This window comes from Schistocerca americana, chromosome 4 (assembly GCF_021461395.2).
Source record: "Schistocerca americana isolate TAMUIC-IGC-003095 chromosome 4, iqSchAmer2.1, whole genome shotgun sequence".
Classification (NCBI taxonomy): Eukaryota; Metazoa; Arthropoda; class Insecta; order Orthoptera; family Acrididae; genus Schistocerca; species Schistocerca americana.
The window spans coordinates 725,011,747-725,027,248 of NC_060122.1; the positions used below are offsets into that span (position 1 = coordinate 725,011,747).

At 43.0% G+C, this 15,502-nt stretch overlaps 1 long non-coding RNA gene across 1 annotated transcript in view; it reads left to right on the plus strand.

Annotated features, from left to right (window-relative positions):
- Nucleotides 1-8,902: 8,902 nt before the first annotated feature.
- Nucleotides 8,903-15,502, plus strand: part of LOC124614055 — a 57,380-nt gene continuing 50,780 nt past the window's right edge. The window contains exon 1 of the long non-coding RNA XR_006979687.1: nucleotides 8,903-9,011. This is a non-coding gene — a long non-coding RNA (uncharacterized LOC124614055). The remainder of the gene's footprint in view (nucleotides 9,012-15,502) is intronic.

Here is a 15,502-nt window from a genome sequence, read left to right on the forward strand (position 1 = left end):
GTGTTTGACTGTGCCCATGGCCATACGGTGTGTGAAGTTGCTGGATTTACTGGTGTTTCGTGGCTGACTGTTCAGTGCATCTACAAGCAGTGGTGTGATATACGCGCCCTCGATAAACGACGTCAGAACTGTGCTCGAAAAAAGATCCTGATTGAGAGGGACCTGAACGTATTTCGCCGCGTGTGAAACAAATTCGCTTCCAAATCCGATAGAAATTGCTCCAGGCAGTGAGTGAAGGTCCATTCTAACCTGTTTGCCAGAGAACATTGCGACTGGATCTGCATGCAATGAACATTTGGAATCAGTCATCTCACGATGGTCCATTCCTCACACAGACACACAAAGCTGAAAACAGCAGAGTTCATCGGGCTGGAACAATCTTCTGAACACGCCGCCAACCTATTACATCTCGATTGGCTTTCAAACTCACCTGACTTCAGCCGCATAGAAAATCTGCGGGACGTGTTGGAACAGCGGGTAAAATACCGACATCGGCATCGCTGCAATTTGGTGGAACTGCTCAGTCAAATCCGCATCGAGTGGCTTAAACTGGATGCGATATAACGGCACAACCTTGTGGATTCACATCCTAAACGAATCCAGGTGCTTATCAAGACCAACGGTGGAACTACACGGTATTAAATAATTCGTGTAATGGTTTCTCTAGTGGTATTAATTTTCCGTCTGGTGAACTTATCTTAAATGTGGTGGACTGGTCATTGTACTTCTCACAACAGAACAGTCGTTTCAGAGTTTAATACTGACGGAATAACTATATTTAATGGTAATTTGTTTACCAAAATTGTAAACTTAAAGTTCTATACAGAAATTTTGCAAGAGTGTGGAGAAGAAGCGTTGACAACACACACTCAAGATGACTTGGACTACTTTAACAATTGTGTAATACAGGAAATAAAAGGCAAAACTGAAACCCCAAATGCTCTCGACTAAAAAAATTGCAAGAAGGAACAGAAGGCACAGAGCTAATCGTGAAGTGGAAGCAAGACATAGTTAACAGGAAAAGAATTAGATTCGTACACTACTGGCCATTAAAACTGCTACACCACGAAGATGACGTGCTATAGTCGCGAAATTTAACCGACAGGAAGGAGATGTTGTGATATGCAAATGATTAGCTTTTCAGAGCATTCACACAAGGTTGGCGCCGGTGGCGACACCTACAACATGCTGACATGAGGAAAGTTTCCAACCGATTTCTCATACACAAACAGCAGTTGACCGGCGTTGCGTGGTGAAAAGTTGTTGTGATGCCTCGTGTAAGGAGGAGAAATGCGACCCGTCACGTTTCCGACTTTGAAAAAGGTCGGATTGTAGCCTATCGCAATTGCGGTTTATCGTATCGCCAAGTTGCTGCTCGCGTTGGTCGAGATCCAATGACTGTTAGCAGAATATGGAATCGGTGGGTTCAGGAGGGTAATACGGAAACGCCATGCTGGATCAGAACAGCCTCGTATCACTAGCAGTCGAGATGACAGGCATCTTATCCGCGTGGCTGTAGCGGATCGTACAGCCACGTCTCGATCCCTGAGTCAACACATGGGGACGTTTGCAAGACAACAACCATCTGCACGAACAGTTCGACGGCTTTTGCAGCAGCATGGACTATAAGCTCGGTGACCATGGCTGCGGTTACCCTTGACGCTGCATCACAGACAGGAGCGCCTGCGATGGTGTACTCAACGACCAACCTGGTGCACGAATGGCAAAACGTCATTTTTTCGGATGAATCCAGGTTCTGTTTACAGCATCATGATGGTCGCATCCGTGTTTGGCGACATCGCGGTGAACGCCATTGGAGGCGTGTATTCGTCATCGCCATACTGGCTTATCACCTGGCGTGATGGTATGGGGTGCCATTGGTTAAACGTCTCGGTGACCTCTTGTTCGCATTGACGGCACTTTGAACAGTGGACGTTACATTTCAGATGTGTTACGACCCGTGGCTCTACCCTTCATTCGATCCCTGCGAAACCCTACATTTCAGCAGGATAATGCACGAGCGCATGTTGCAGGTCCTGTACGGGCCTTTCTGGATACAGAAAATGTTCGACTGTTGCCCTGGCCAGCACATTCTCCAGATCTCTCACCAATTGAAAACGTCTGGTCAATGGTGGCCGAACAACTGGCTCGTCACAATACGCCAGTCACTACTCTTGATGAACTGTGGTATCGTGTTGAAGCTGCATGGGCAGATGTACCTGTACACGCCATCGAAGCTCTGTTTGACTCAATGCCCAGGCGTATCAGGGCCATTATTATGGCCAGAAGTGGTTATTCTGGATACTGATTTCTCAGGATCTATGCACCTAAATTGCGTGAAAATGTAATCACATGTCAGTTCTAGTATAATGTATTTGTCCAATGAATACCCGTTTATCATCTGCACTTCTTCTTGGTGTAGCAATTTTAATGGCCAGTAGTGAATTAGAATTTGAGAACATACTCGCTTTGTTTTTGTCATAGTACTGTTTGGAAGTGAATTGTATGATCTGCATAGAGATTTAAACTAAAAGTTAAAAATTAATCTGGATTTTACTAAACCTATACCAAACAATTATAAAGAAAGAGTTGTTTTCTGTATTTAAACGTATTTTCAAAAATTAATAAATATTTTGTACAAGATTAATTTTTTTTATTCATTACCTCGCTAATAATCTTAGTAGGATCTTATTTTTGTTCGTCTTTTGGGTAGTGGTCTTAAAAAGTAGACGAAAGTGGGTATTTGGAAAATGTAGCTGAAACTAGGTGGCAGACAGTACAGTAGCTTCGTTTATTACCCACATGAAAGTGGATAGTTGAAAGCATGCCAGCCTCCGTTTCTTGCCCACGCTAATGCGTATTGCTACTGTTCAGTACACTATTGCATCGAAGAGTCATGTAGTTGTTACTGTGCGACAGCAGAGGATGAAAACGCTTTGGACTGCGAGATGAATTTAACACGTTACCATGGATGCACTATAATGTTTGGCTGCATTTGATGTCGGACTCGGAGACGAGTTTTTGGTAAATTTTGATATGAGAATTACATTATTTTCTTTGGTAATCTTCATCGACAAGTCCAGTTAACTAAACTGAATAAAAGTGCTGTGTATCTCTCACACAGCATCACTGACCATCTGATACAGTTGTATTCGTTTCTAACTATATAAGGTGTCATCACAAAATTTTGATTGATTTAAAACACAGTAAAATGTTAAGAAATACCACTAATTTTCCTGTAGACGTGGGCCGGGAACGGACGAACGAAGCGTAGAAGAGAAGGCGACTCAGAAGAGTAATTCTTCCGAGACGTAAATAATTAAGGTGTGGGTGCCAACTCAGTTTGACAATGAGTGAGAAAACTTGAGTCGTCCTGTACGACCGATCAAAAATCACTCACACCAGAGAAGTACAGAACCTATAAGAGCTCTGCAGCACCCCATTCCGAAACGCTCTGCCGCGGAAAGAGGGAATATGAAAATGGTACATCCTCTGTCACACGCCGTACGGTGACTTTCGAATAATACTTGCAGACTGAGACCCAGTCTTACGCAATGAAGAATAAATCAGTTTTAATGGCACGAATTTTGGAGGAAGTCTTTCCTGGCAATGAACACCAATATTTACAAAGGCAGTTAGAACAAAAATACGAATAGAACAACTCGATTATAGACTTCTGTGAATCAAAGTGAGTGCTGGAATGTAAAACATGCAACCTCCACACGAAGAAGGAGGAGAGAGACATTCTTGGAACTAGATAATAGATGTAAGAGAAATTAGTGTGAAGGGCGACAAATGAAGATGCAGCAAGTGCAAGCTACATCATCTGATTAGTAGATGCCCCGTATCGGTCATCCACATAAAGGTTTTCCGCGATTTCGCTTAGTAATTGGAGGCGAATTGTGCTGTGGTTCCTTTGAATAGGTATGGCCTTTTTTTCTCTATCGTATTCTTGTTAAAGTTAGTAAATGCTCCGTCTCTAATGATCTCACCGACTATAATACGTTAAACTTCAAACGTCTTTCCTTCCTTTTTGGAATGCAGTTAAACTATCTCCCATTACAAGAAGAATATTGTAGTGCTTAAAACGGGAAATAACTGATTTGTGGCGTTTTTGATACTTCGTCAATAAAGGCTACCACAAAGGCTTTCTGAGAATCAGGGCGTGGCTGTACGACAAAAGCAGACGGTGTGAGAGAGGAGACAGTGCAATAGGATACACTGTAAATTAGTGGAAGAAAAAGCAGGTAGTAGAAGAAAGACAGATAAAGACAGTGGCTGTGAGAGGGAGATGCCTCTGAGTGTGAAGGCTTAACTGTAAGAGACGATCAAAAAGTTTCCGGAGGTTTTCATCAGACATGTTACTCCATTCCCTGATGGATGTCTACCCATGTATGTCCTTCGTCAGCCAAGAAAAGAATACAGCACATTGGTCCTGTCTGGACGCATTTGGTAATAGCGTTGCCATAGCGCATGTTTCCGCATTTACTGTAAGCACGAAGGAACGATACGAATGCCGTACTAATTCCTTGCCTACACGTCGGTGCTTATACGAGGGTAATCGCAAAAGTAAGGTCTCATATTTATTTATAAGTACATAGACCTGTTTATTTCTACAACGGTTTACATCTGTATACAGCTTGAACATTTAGCTATTTTTCGACATAGTCACCATTTCTGTCGATGCATTTTTGTAGACGCTGTGGCAGTTTTTGCATGCCCATGTCATACCAGATCGCCGCCATGCTGTTCAGAAAATTATGAACCTCTTCTTTCACCTCATCGTCGGAGCTGAATCGCTTTCCGACCAAATGTTTTTTTAACCTAGGGAACAGGTGGTAGTCACGGGGCGCCAAGTCAGGACTATAAGGTGGGTGGGTGATTGATTGTTCCACTGAAACTGTTGCAGGAGAGCAACGGTTTGCCGAGTGATGTGTGGGCGAGCGTTGTCATGGAGAATGTGTACGCCTTTTCTCAACATTCCTCTTCTCCGGTTCTGAATTGCCCGTTTGAGTTTTTTCAGAGTCTCACAGTACCTGTCAGCATTAATCGAGGTCCCAGTGGACATAAAGTCGACCAACAATACCCCTTTCCGATCCCAAATAACGGTTGTCATGTCTTTACCGGCAGACTGTGTTTGTTTGAATTTCCGCGGCTTTGGCGAAGAAGGATGCCGCCACTGGCCAGATTGTTGCTCGGTCTCAGGTGTAAAGTGGTATGTCCAGGTTTCGTCACCCGTGACAATTGAATCCAGAAACTTGTCCTGTTCAGCTGCAAGGCGGCGAAGAAATGCGCGGGAAGCGTCAACTCGTTGCCGCATGTGATCCTCAGTCAGCAAGCGTGGCACCCATCTTGCGCACACCTTCCGGCAGTTCATGTTTCCGTTAAAATTCTGTGAGCGGTGCTTCGGGAAACCTCAGGAACCAACGTGCAGAGATTATGCAGGGTGATCCGCCCATCTTCACGCATGCTTAGCTCAACCTTCAACACTGTCTCCTCAGAAACTGACGGTCTCCCGCTCCCTTGCTTGTCGTAAATTTCGGTCCCACCAGCTGCAAACTCTCTACACCACTTACGAACATTTTTGACATCCATGCACGACTCACCATACACTTCCGTCAGTTGGCGATGGATTTCAATCGGCGCAGTGCCCTTTGCGTTCAAAAACCGAATCACTGCGCGCAATTTGCACTTGGCGGTAACATCCAACGGGAGCCCCATCCTCAACGGCTGCCAAGCCAAGACTTCGCGCCTCAGCGCGACGAGCACATGTTTACACACAGTGCGTGAAGCACTCTTCATAACAGTGTGACCAAATGCCACACAGAATTCTGTACTTATAAAAAATAGGAGACTACTTTTGGGATTACCCTCGTTTAAAGTGGTCAGGGTAACAGAAGAAATATTGAATTTAATTGATGAAAGGAGAAAATATAAAAATGCAGTAAATGAAGCACGCAAAAAGGAATACAAACGTCTCAAAAATGATATCGACAGGAAGTGCAAAATGGCTAAGCAGGGATGGCTAGAGGACAAATGTAAGGATGTAGAGGCTTATCTCACTAGGGGTAAGATAGATACTGCTCACAGGAAAATTAAAGAGACCTTTGGAGAAAAGAGAACCACTTGTATGAATATCAAGAGCTTAGATGGAAACCCAGTTCTAAGCAAAGAAGGGAAAGCAGAAAGGTGGAAGGAGTATATAGAGGGTCTATACAAGGGTGATGTACTTGAGGAAAATATTATGGAAATAGAAGAGGATTAGATGAAGATGGAATGGGAGATATGATACTGCGTGAAGAGTTTGACAGAGCACTGAAAGACCTGAGTCGAAACAAGGCCCCTAGAGTAGATAACATTCCATTAGAACTACTGACGGCCTTGGGAGAGCCAGTCCTGACAAAACTCTACCATCTGGTGAGCAAGATGTATGAGACAGGCGAAATACCCTCAGACTTAAAGAAGAATATAATAATTCCAATCCCAAAGAAAGCAGGTGTTGACAGATGTGAAAATTACCAAACTATCAGTTTAATAAGTCACAGCTGCAAAATACTAACGCGAATTCTTTACAGACGAATGGAAAAACTGATGGAAGCCGACCTCGGGGAAGATCAGTTTGGATTTCGTAGAAATGTTGGAACACGTGAGGCAATACTGACCCCACGACTTATCTTAGATGAAAGATTAAGGAAAGGCAAACCTACGTTTCTAGCATTTGTAGACTTAGAGAAAGCTTTTGACGATGTTGATTGGAATACTCTCTTTGAAATTCTGAAGGTGGCAAGGATAAAATACAGGGAGCGAAAGGCTATTTACAATTTGTACAGAAACCAGATGGCAGTTTTAAGAGTCGAGGGGTATGAAAGGGAAGCAGAGGTTGGGAAGGGAGTGAGACAGGGTTGTAGCCTATCCCCGATGTTATTCAATCTGTATATTGCGCAAGCAATAAAGGAAACAAAAGAAAAGTTCGGAGTAGGAATTAAAATCTATGGAGAAGAAAGTGTCAGGAAGACGTTTCTGAAAGTATTTGTATGGAGTGTAGCCATGTATGGAAGTGAAACGTGGACGATAAATGGTTTGGACAAGAAGAGAATAGAAGCTTTCGAAATGTGGTGCTACAGAAGAATGCCGAAGATTAGATGGGTAGATCACATAACTAATGAGGAGGTATTGAATAGAATTGGGGATAAGAGGAGCTTGTGGCACAACTTGACTAGAAGAAGGGATCGGTTGGTAGGAAATGTTCTGAGACATCGAGGGATCACCAATTTAGTATTGGAGGGCAGCGTGGAGGGTAAAAATCATAGAGGGAGACCAAGATATGAATACACTAAGCAGATTCTGAAGGATGTAGGCTGCAGTAGGTACTGGGAGATTAAGAAGTTTGCACAGGATAGAGTAGCATGGAGAGCTGCATCAAAACAGTCTCAGGACTGAAGACCACAACAACAACAAAGGTGGCCAGAAGCAATCTGACAAGCTTGTAAGGGTGTTGCTGGGAAGGCTGTGCTGATAAATAATAGTTTAGAAAAAAAAATGCACTACGTTGCGCCGTTTCCGAGTTATTTATCATTGTAGTTAGCCAGTCAGGTCGCCGTGTGCGCAAGTTCAAGTAGGCCTACTTCCATGAGCCAAAATGCGGCAATGCACAGACAGCTGTAGGTCCGTGAGGCACTCCATGTTCAGATGCTCATTACCAGTTAAAATGTGTCGATTTCGGAAGTGATTAAGTCAGGCGAGCAGAAGTTACGTTTTTTCTTTGAGGGAAACAAGCGAAGAGCAAGTTTTTTGAAACAGTCTGGCAGGTTGCTTGAACTTGCACTTGCAACAACTTGATTGACTAACTTTTTAATGCTAAACAGCTCTGAATCGGCACAACGTACTGAATTTTGTTAACAATTATTTCTCAGCCCAACCTCCCCTGCAACATCATTTAGAAGCTTTGCAGACTGTTTCTGACCGCCCTGTATACCCGTCTCGGAGTCGCGCTTCGGGAAATATACGCTCCAGCGACGCCCTTAACGGAAAACTTTTTGATCGCTTCTTATACAAACAGAATTTAGAATTTTTGTGATAAAAGAGTGTGGCTATGTTCGCACGCCAAAATTTTTGTGACAAAGGTGGAACAAGGAATGAGACAGCTGGTTCCCCACTTTTCTGTCAGAGTCCGTTTGTGCTCCGACAGGAGCATTTTTCCGTTGGTTTAAATATTAATACGTGAAAATATTTCTTAAGACCAAAGCACCATAGAACTTTAGGGACACGCGAAACTTCTGCGTGAAATGCGTAAAATGATGGCAGTGACAGCTGTGAGGTTGGATGGAGATTTTCTACCGTTTTATCAGAGATTCACAGTGTGAACGTGGCATCATCTCTGACTTTAAAAACAAAACACGAAAGACGCACGTAAAGAGACTGACGAAGATTACCTTATCTTTGAATGAAAACAAAGACTAAGGTTTTATGACTGAAACGTGAGAATGCTAACGCCCTTTAAAGGTCAGGTACTTCATTATACTTGAGATTTTATTGGTGTAATTTAAAATTACGAACATTCTCGATAATGCTTGGTATGAATGTAGACAAAAGCCGTTGACTGACACTCGTAAACGTCAGGTAGTTTGAATTATGAGGGGCTCCCCCAAAAATGAATTCGAGAAGTAATGAGTATCGGTGATTGGAAGTATAGTCCCTGTTATCAGCACTGTCGTCTTGTTGAGAGTGTTTATCGGTTGGAAAGCTCTAGGTGGAGAATCTGAGGATATCGGAAGTGGCGTTGTGCTGCTAGACTGATACACGCGTGAGGAAGCATAGTTGCGAGAGCTGGAGATAAGACGAGCTTCCCAGCGGCCCCGGGAAGCTGTCCACCTGGGAGGCGGAGACTCGAGGCAGAGATAATGGCCGAGCAAGAGACGCCGTGGTCAGTCGCCAAAGACAAGGCTACCGACATGGGAGAGGACAGCGCAGAGGCTGCTGCGGCCGCCGCCGCCTCACCGCAACCGCCGCGGGTGAGTCGCGTTATAGGCTACCTGTAGCCTCATCCGTGTGTTCAAAATATAACGGTAACTTTTATTGCGAATAATTTTATTCACTGGTGTTCGTTAATGTTATCGCTTTCCAAATAATCCCTGTTACATATTGTGGGTCAAGAGAAATTTGTGATTTATCTAGTGACGTAATGGTAACGGCTGCTGTGACGCCACATCTCGGAGCGTACTTTGTTTTCAATTTTTTACAGTGAGTTTTGTTGACATACTTACGAGCACCCTCCATGGTTTCGAGCATAAAGGCCCCTAAAACGCACCAACTTAGCGACCGACCGACCGACCAATTTCGTGTCAGCCTACACACGTCCCGACCGGCTGCACGCAGCGATTACAGCGCCTCTCTGTTTCTATCGCTGATAGTGAAATGTTCATAGTACGTGCATGAGGGTATGTTCGACGAGATGCTGCTTGGTTTTACACAGAAACAAAAACTGTTTTAGAGGTAATAAGGCCACGAACAAATGAAATTAATCTGTGGGCCAAGATGTGGCTAATGCAAGGAAATATATTCGCGGACCCTCTGTGACGTAAGGAGGTAGGAGCCGATGATTTTCATTATTATCTAGGAATCGATGAAACATGCTTTTCGGAGCCGCTGAACATTATCAAACCATTCTGAACGAAAAAGAATACAGTCATGAAGGAGGCTGTAAGCTGTGAGGAGGGACTGTTAGCATCATTACGGTTTCTAGCCATTGTCAGAAGTTATGAGGACTTCAAATTCAGTGCAGTTGTATCCACTCAGTTATTATCCAACGTGATACCTGAAACATGTAACGTGATTTATAGTTGTCTGAGGAAATACATCATGGTAAAGTAAAACAAATAAAACACGTTCATATAAAAGTTAATTGTTTATTTATGCATGTAAAATAAAATACTTTCCCTGTAAGTTTAACAAATTCATATAAAATTAGAAGAAGAAGACTGTAAATGGTAACGGCCCGCATCATCTAATAAATACAACAGGTACATAAGAAATGAAGCATTTAGAAATTGTTAGGACTGTAAAAATATCCTACTCTTTACTCTTCATAACATAAAGCTTGGATATAGGTTGGATTTTTTTTTAACGTTTCTAACAATGAAGCAAGTGTATTTCATGAATAAAAGTCCATCGACTGTCTGTATTTCGGTTTTCTGGTTTTACTTCCGATACGATCGGAAATGAGATATGCGATCTAGTCTATCTGTATTTCGCTTTACAGATTTCATTTTCGTAAAATGTCTGAAATAAAATTTAAAATCCGAAGTACAGAACGCCGACGGATTTCAATTCGTGAAACATATACCTTTTGCACTCTCTATGTGTCACATGGAACCGTTATGGATTCGTTAAAAAATGAAACGAGTGCTTCATTTCTTGCATCTCTATTGGCACACTCCTCACACGGCGTGTTCCATAAATCTGCAATTTTTCCAGAAACTGTTTTTTCCGCCTTGCACTTTTGTCATGTATATTAGAAACGCGTACAACCTCGCTCGCAGTGACAAAAGATGAACTTTTGTCGGGTGGTTGGTACGACAGTGCTACGCACGACACAATTAATCGGGGATGAAGTAAGGGTGTGAAAGGAGAGGGGGGGGGGGGGGAGAAATTGAGAGGGTCGGCGGCCCACGGGCACTCATACTCAACTGATAGCCCGACAAGAGAAATCGGTTGGTCGGCTGGCCAAAATGCCTACATATGTTCAACTTGTCGGTCGGTTGGTGCGTGTGTAGGGCCCTTAATGTTTCGAGAGAAACTGCATTTTTATCTCTGCTGTCTAAGAGAAACATAATACTATCTCTTCTGTTAAACAGGGAATCGTAATATTTAATCTATTTATCATTCTTTTTTCTGTACAATACATATTTTTTTAAAAAGTCTGTATTGATTATCGTGGACCACACTACATCAAATGGTTCAAATGGCTCTGAGCACTATGGGACTCAACTGCTGAGGTCATTAGCCCCTAGAACTTAGAACTAGTTAAACCTAACTAACCTAAGGACATCACAAACATCCATGCCCGAGGCAGGATTCGAACCTGCGACCGTAGCGGTCTTGCGGTTCCAGACTGCAGCGCCTTTAACCGCACGGCCACTTCGGCCGGCACACTACATCCTCAGTTTTCCTTCCGTTAAATAGCTAATATTCTTTTTGTGATAACCGTTTCCATTTACTTAGATATGAACACATATTCATAACTGCGTATCGTGCTCTCCACTTGAGATATGTAGCTAAATAGCAGCCAGCCTTGGTGGCCGAGCGGTTCTAGGCGCTTCAGTCCGGAACTGCGCGACTGCTAGGGTCGCATGTTCGAATCCTGCCTCGGGCATGGATGTGTGTGATGTCCTTAGGTTAGTTAGATTAAGTAGTTCTAAGTTCTAGGGGACTGATGGCCTCAGTTGTTACGTCCCATAGTGCTCAGAGCGATTTGAACCATTTGCACCAGCTAAATAGTGTTTTTCGATTTCTTTACGGCACATATTTTATTTTTAATTCTCAGTGTGTCTCCAGGTTTCCACTACAGCTGTAAAACAATTTTTACGAAACCTGATACGGTTTCTTTCCAATAAACAGTTTAAGCCCTTCTCGTCAAGCTGTCTTCTATTTGCTTCTGAAAACTATATAAATATTCGAAATAGCGTATCGCAGCCTCCAGTTGAGCTGTATAGCTAAAATGTATTTTCCGATACCAGTTACTATGTATTTGCGATAAATAATTTTTTAGATTTTGCTGTACTGTGTGTCGTGATGTCCGTTACAGAATCAGTACTTGTTTTTACGATATTCGATTCTTTTTAGTTCCAAGAAGTGTTCCACGTATTAAATGTGATTGATGGTAATACTTGTAATTTGAAATATTTTTTCCTGATATAGTAAATTCTTGTAAGCAAAACTGTGTTATTTATGTTTCAAAATATCACCAATGATATGACCTTGTAGACCCTATGTTGTTTACGTCGTTTGTCGCATGTTCTCTACATTATTGGTCAAATCCGACGGTAATTTCCATTTTATACGGTATTATGCACTTATGGGAACTCTTTTCCCAATCTCGAAGCACTTCTCGAACTCGATCTCCGGATTAACTATTAGCTCTCTCAGCGAAGCGCTTTCGGTGTCATTTGTGCAAGTAAAACGACGACCCTTTAATGTTTTCTTTGTACTTGGCAACAGATAAGCCACATAGGGCCATTTCTGGCGAATAACGATGTCTGGGCATCATTACAGTGCAATTTCTGGCGAAAATTTCATGAACTGGCTCACTACTGATCGTTTGAATTAAGACAAAAAGTCTGCCGCGGTGGCCGAGCGGTTCTGGGCGCTTCAGTTCTGAACCGCGAGACTGCTACGGTCGCAGGCTCGAATCCTGCCTCGGGCATGGATGAGTGTGAAGTCTTTAGGTTAGTTAGGTTTAAGTACTTCTAAGTTCTACCGGACTGATGACCTCAGATGTTGAGTCCCATAGTGCTCAGAGCCATTTGAACTATTTTTAAGGCAAAAACTCATGGTATATTATGTCATTAAAGTCGAAGAACACAGTGAGCATGACCTTCACATTTGACCGCATTTGTCTAGCTTTTATTTTTTTACCGGAACAGAAAGCTTCCACTAGGACGACTACAGCTCAGTTTCGACGTCGTATCCGTAAACCCATATTTTATGACCCGTTATGACATGTTTCAGTACCTATTCGTCGTCGTCTAGCGACTCTTGGGAAACTTGCATTCGCTGCGGTTTCCTTTTCAAAATTCAATACTTTTGGAACAAATTTTGCTCTAACACGTTTCGTATCTAAAACACCCGAAAAAATTTCATAGTATAAACCAGCCGACATGCCGACATCAGCGAGTCCTCTGGTAGTGATTCAGTGATCGTTCGCAATAATTTATTTTGCTTTTTCCACGATTTCATCTGTTGATGATGGGTCAGGACGCTTATCGCCTTCATCATTTTCATGGACTTACTTGAAACTTTTATACCGTCTTCATCTACATCTACATCGCTGTACTAATTGTTATAGCTTTTTCCCATTCTGTTCACGAATGAAGCGCATGAAGAATGGTTAAACAGCTCCGCGCACGCTGCAATTAGTGTATTATTGTCTCCGCAAACCCTATGAGAGCGGTACATAGACGGTTCTAGCATGTACCTAGATTCATCGCTTGAAGATGGTTCTGGATTGTATCCTTAGCTTTCTCTGTTAGTTTAAGTCTGTCTTCAAATGGTTCAAATGGCTCTGAGCACTATGGGACTTAACATTTGAGGTCAACAGTCCCCTAGAACTTAGAACTACTTAAACCTAACTAACCTAAGGACATCACACACATCCATGCACGAGGCAGGATTCGAACCTGCGACCGTAGCAGTCGCACGGTTCCGGACTGATGTCTTCAAGAGTCTACCGGTTCAGTTCTTTCAGCATCTCCGTGAAATTCTCTAATGAGACAAACCTGTAACCAGTCGCGCAGCCCTTCTCTGTTTACGTTCGGTATCCCCTCTTAGTCCTATTTGGCACGGTTCTCACACACTTGAACAATATTCTAGGATGGATCGCACAAGTGTTTTATATGCAGTAACCGTTGTACAGTTACTGAATTTTCCCAGTTTTTACCAAGAACCGAAGTCTGCCATCTGCTTTGCCCACAACTGAGCCTAACTGATCATTCAATTTCGTATCTACGTCTACATCTACATCCATACACCGCAAGACACCGTACGGTGCATGACACAGGGTACTCTGTACCATTACCAGTCACTTTCTCTCCTTTTCACTCACAAACGGAGCGAGAGGAAAACGACTGCTATATGCCTCTGCACGAGCCCTAATCTCTCTAATCTTATCTTTATGGTCCTTATGCGAAATGTACGTTGGCGGCAGTAGAATCGTCATGTAGTTAGCCTCAAATGTCGGTTCTCGAAATTTTTTCAATAGTGCTTCTCGAATAGAACGTACCCTTCCCTCCAGTGACTTCATCTGAGTTTCCGAAGCGTCTCCGTAATACCTGTGTGTTTTCCGAACCTACCAGTAACAAAAACAGCAGCCTGTCTCTGAACTGCTTCGATGACTGCCTTTAATCCGCCCTGGTGTGCGTCCCAAATACTCGAACAGTACTCAACAGTGGGTCGCACTAGTGTCCTATACGCTGTCTCATTTGCAGATGAACGACACTTTCCTAAAATTGGCCCAATAAATCTAAGTCGACCATTCGCCTTTCCCTCCACAATCCTTAGACGTTCATTACATTTTATATCGTTTTGCGACGTTAGGCTAAGATATTTAATCAACGTGACCATGCCAAGCACCCCACTCTTAATGCTGTATGTGTTGGTTTTTCATACTCATCTGCATTAACTTACATTTTCCTCATTTAGAGCTAGACGCCATTCATCACACCAACTAGAAATTTTGTCTAAGTCATCTTTTATCCTCCTATTGCCGTCCATCGACGACACCTTTCCATACACCACAGCATCAACAGCAAACAGCCGCAGATTGCTGCATACCTTGTTCGCCAGATCATTTACATATATAGCAAATAACAGCGGTCCTGTCACACTTTCCAGGGCGCTCCTGGCGATACGCCAGCCGGAGTGGCCGTGCGGTTCTAGGCGCTACAGTCTGGAGCCGAGCGACCGCTACGGTCACAGGTTCGAATCCTGCCTCGGGCATGGATATGTGTGATGTCCTTAGGTTAGGTTTAATTAGTTCTAAGTTCTAGGCGACTGATGACCTCAGAAGTTAAGTCGCATAGTGCTCAGAGCCATTTTTCCTGACGATACCCTTGTCTCTGATGAACACTCGCCGTCGAGGACAACATACTGGCTTCCGTTACTTAAGAATCAGTACACAAAGTTACACACAGGCATTTGCATAAGTTGAATGCGTCCAACTGTGACTCAGTGGCATTGTACTCATAGGATATTGGCGTGTTTTTTTTTTAAAGCGCAGAGTTTATTATTTCTGAACATTTAAATCCACTTACCAGTCTTTGCACCACTCTGAAAGCTTATCAAGATCTGACTGAATATTTGTAGAGACTTTTTGAGGCAGTATTTCATTACAGATAATCTCATCATCTGCGAAATGTCTGAGTTTGCTACTGTCTGCGAGGTCATTAATATACAACATGAACAGCAAGGATACCAACACATTTCCATGGGGCACACTTGAAGTTACTTCAACTTCTTTCGAAGACTCTCCAACCACGATAACATGCTGTGTACTCCTCACCGACAAATCCTCAATACATTTACAAATCTCGCTTGATACTCCATATGATCGTAATTTCGATAATAAGCGTAGGTGTTGAACTGTGTCAAAATGATTTCGGAAGTCAAGAAAAACAGCATCTATCTGACTGCCTTGATCCATGGCTTTCAGGATGTCATGTGGCTTGTCGAGTTGAATTTCACATGGCCGATGTTTTCGGAATTCGTGGAGGAGACATTATGGTCTAGA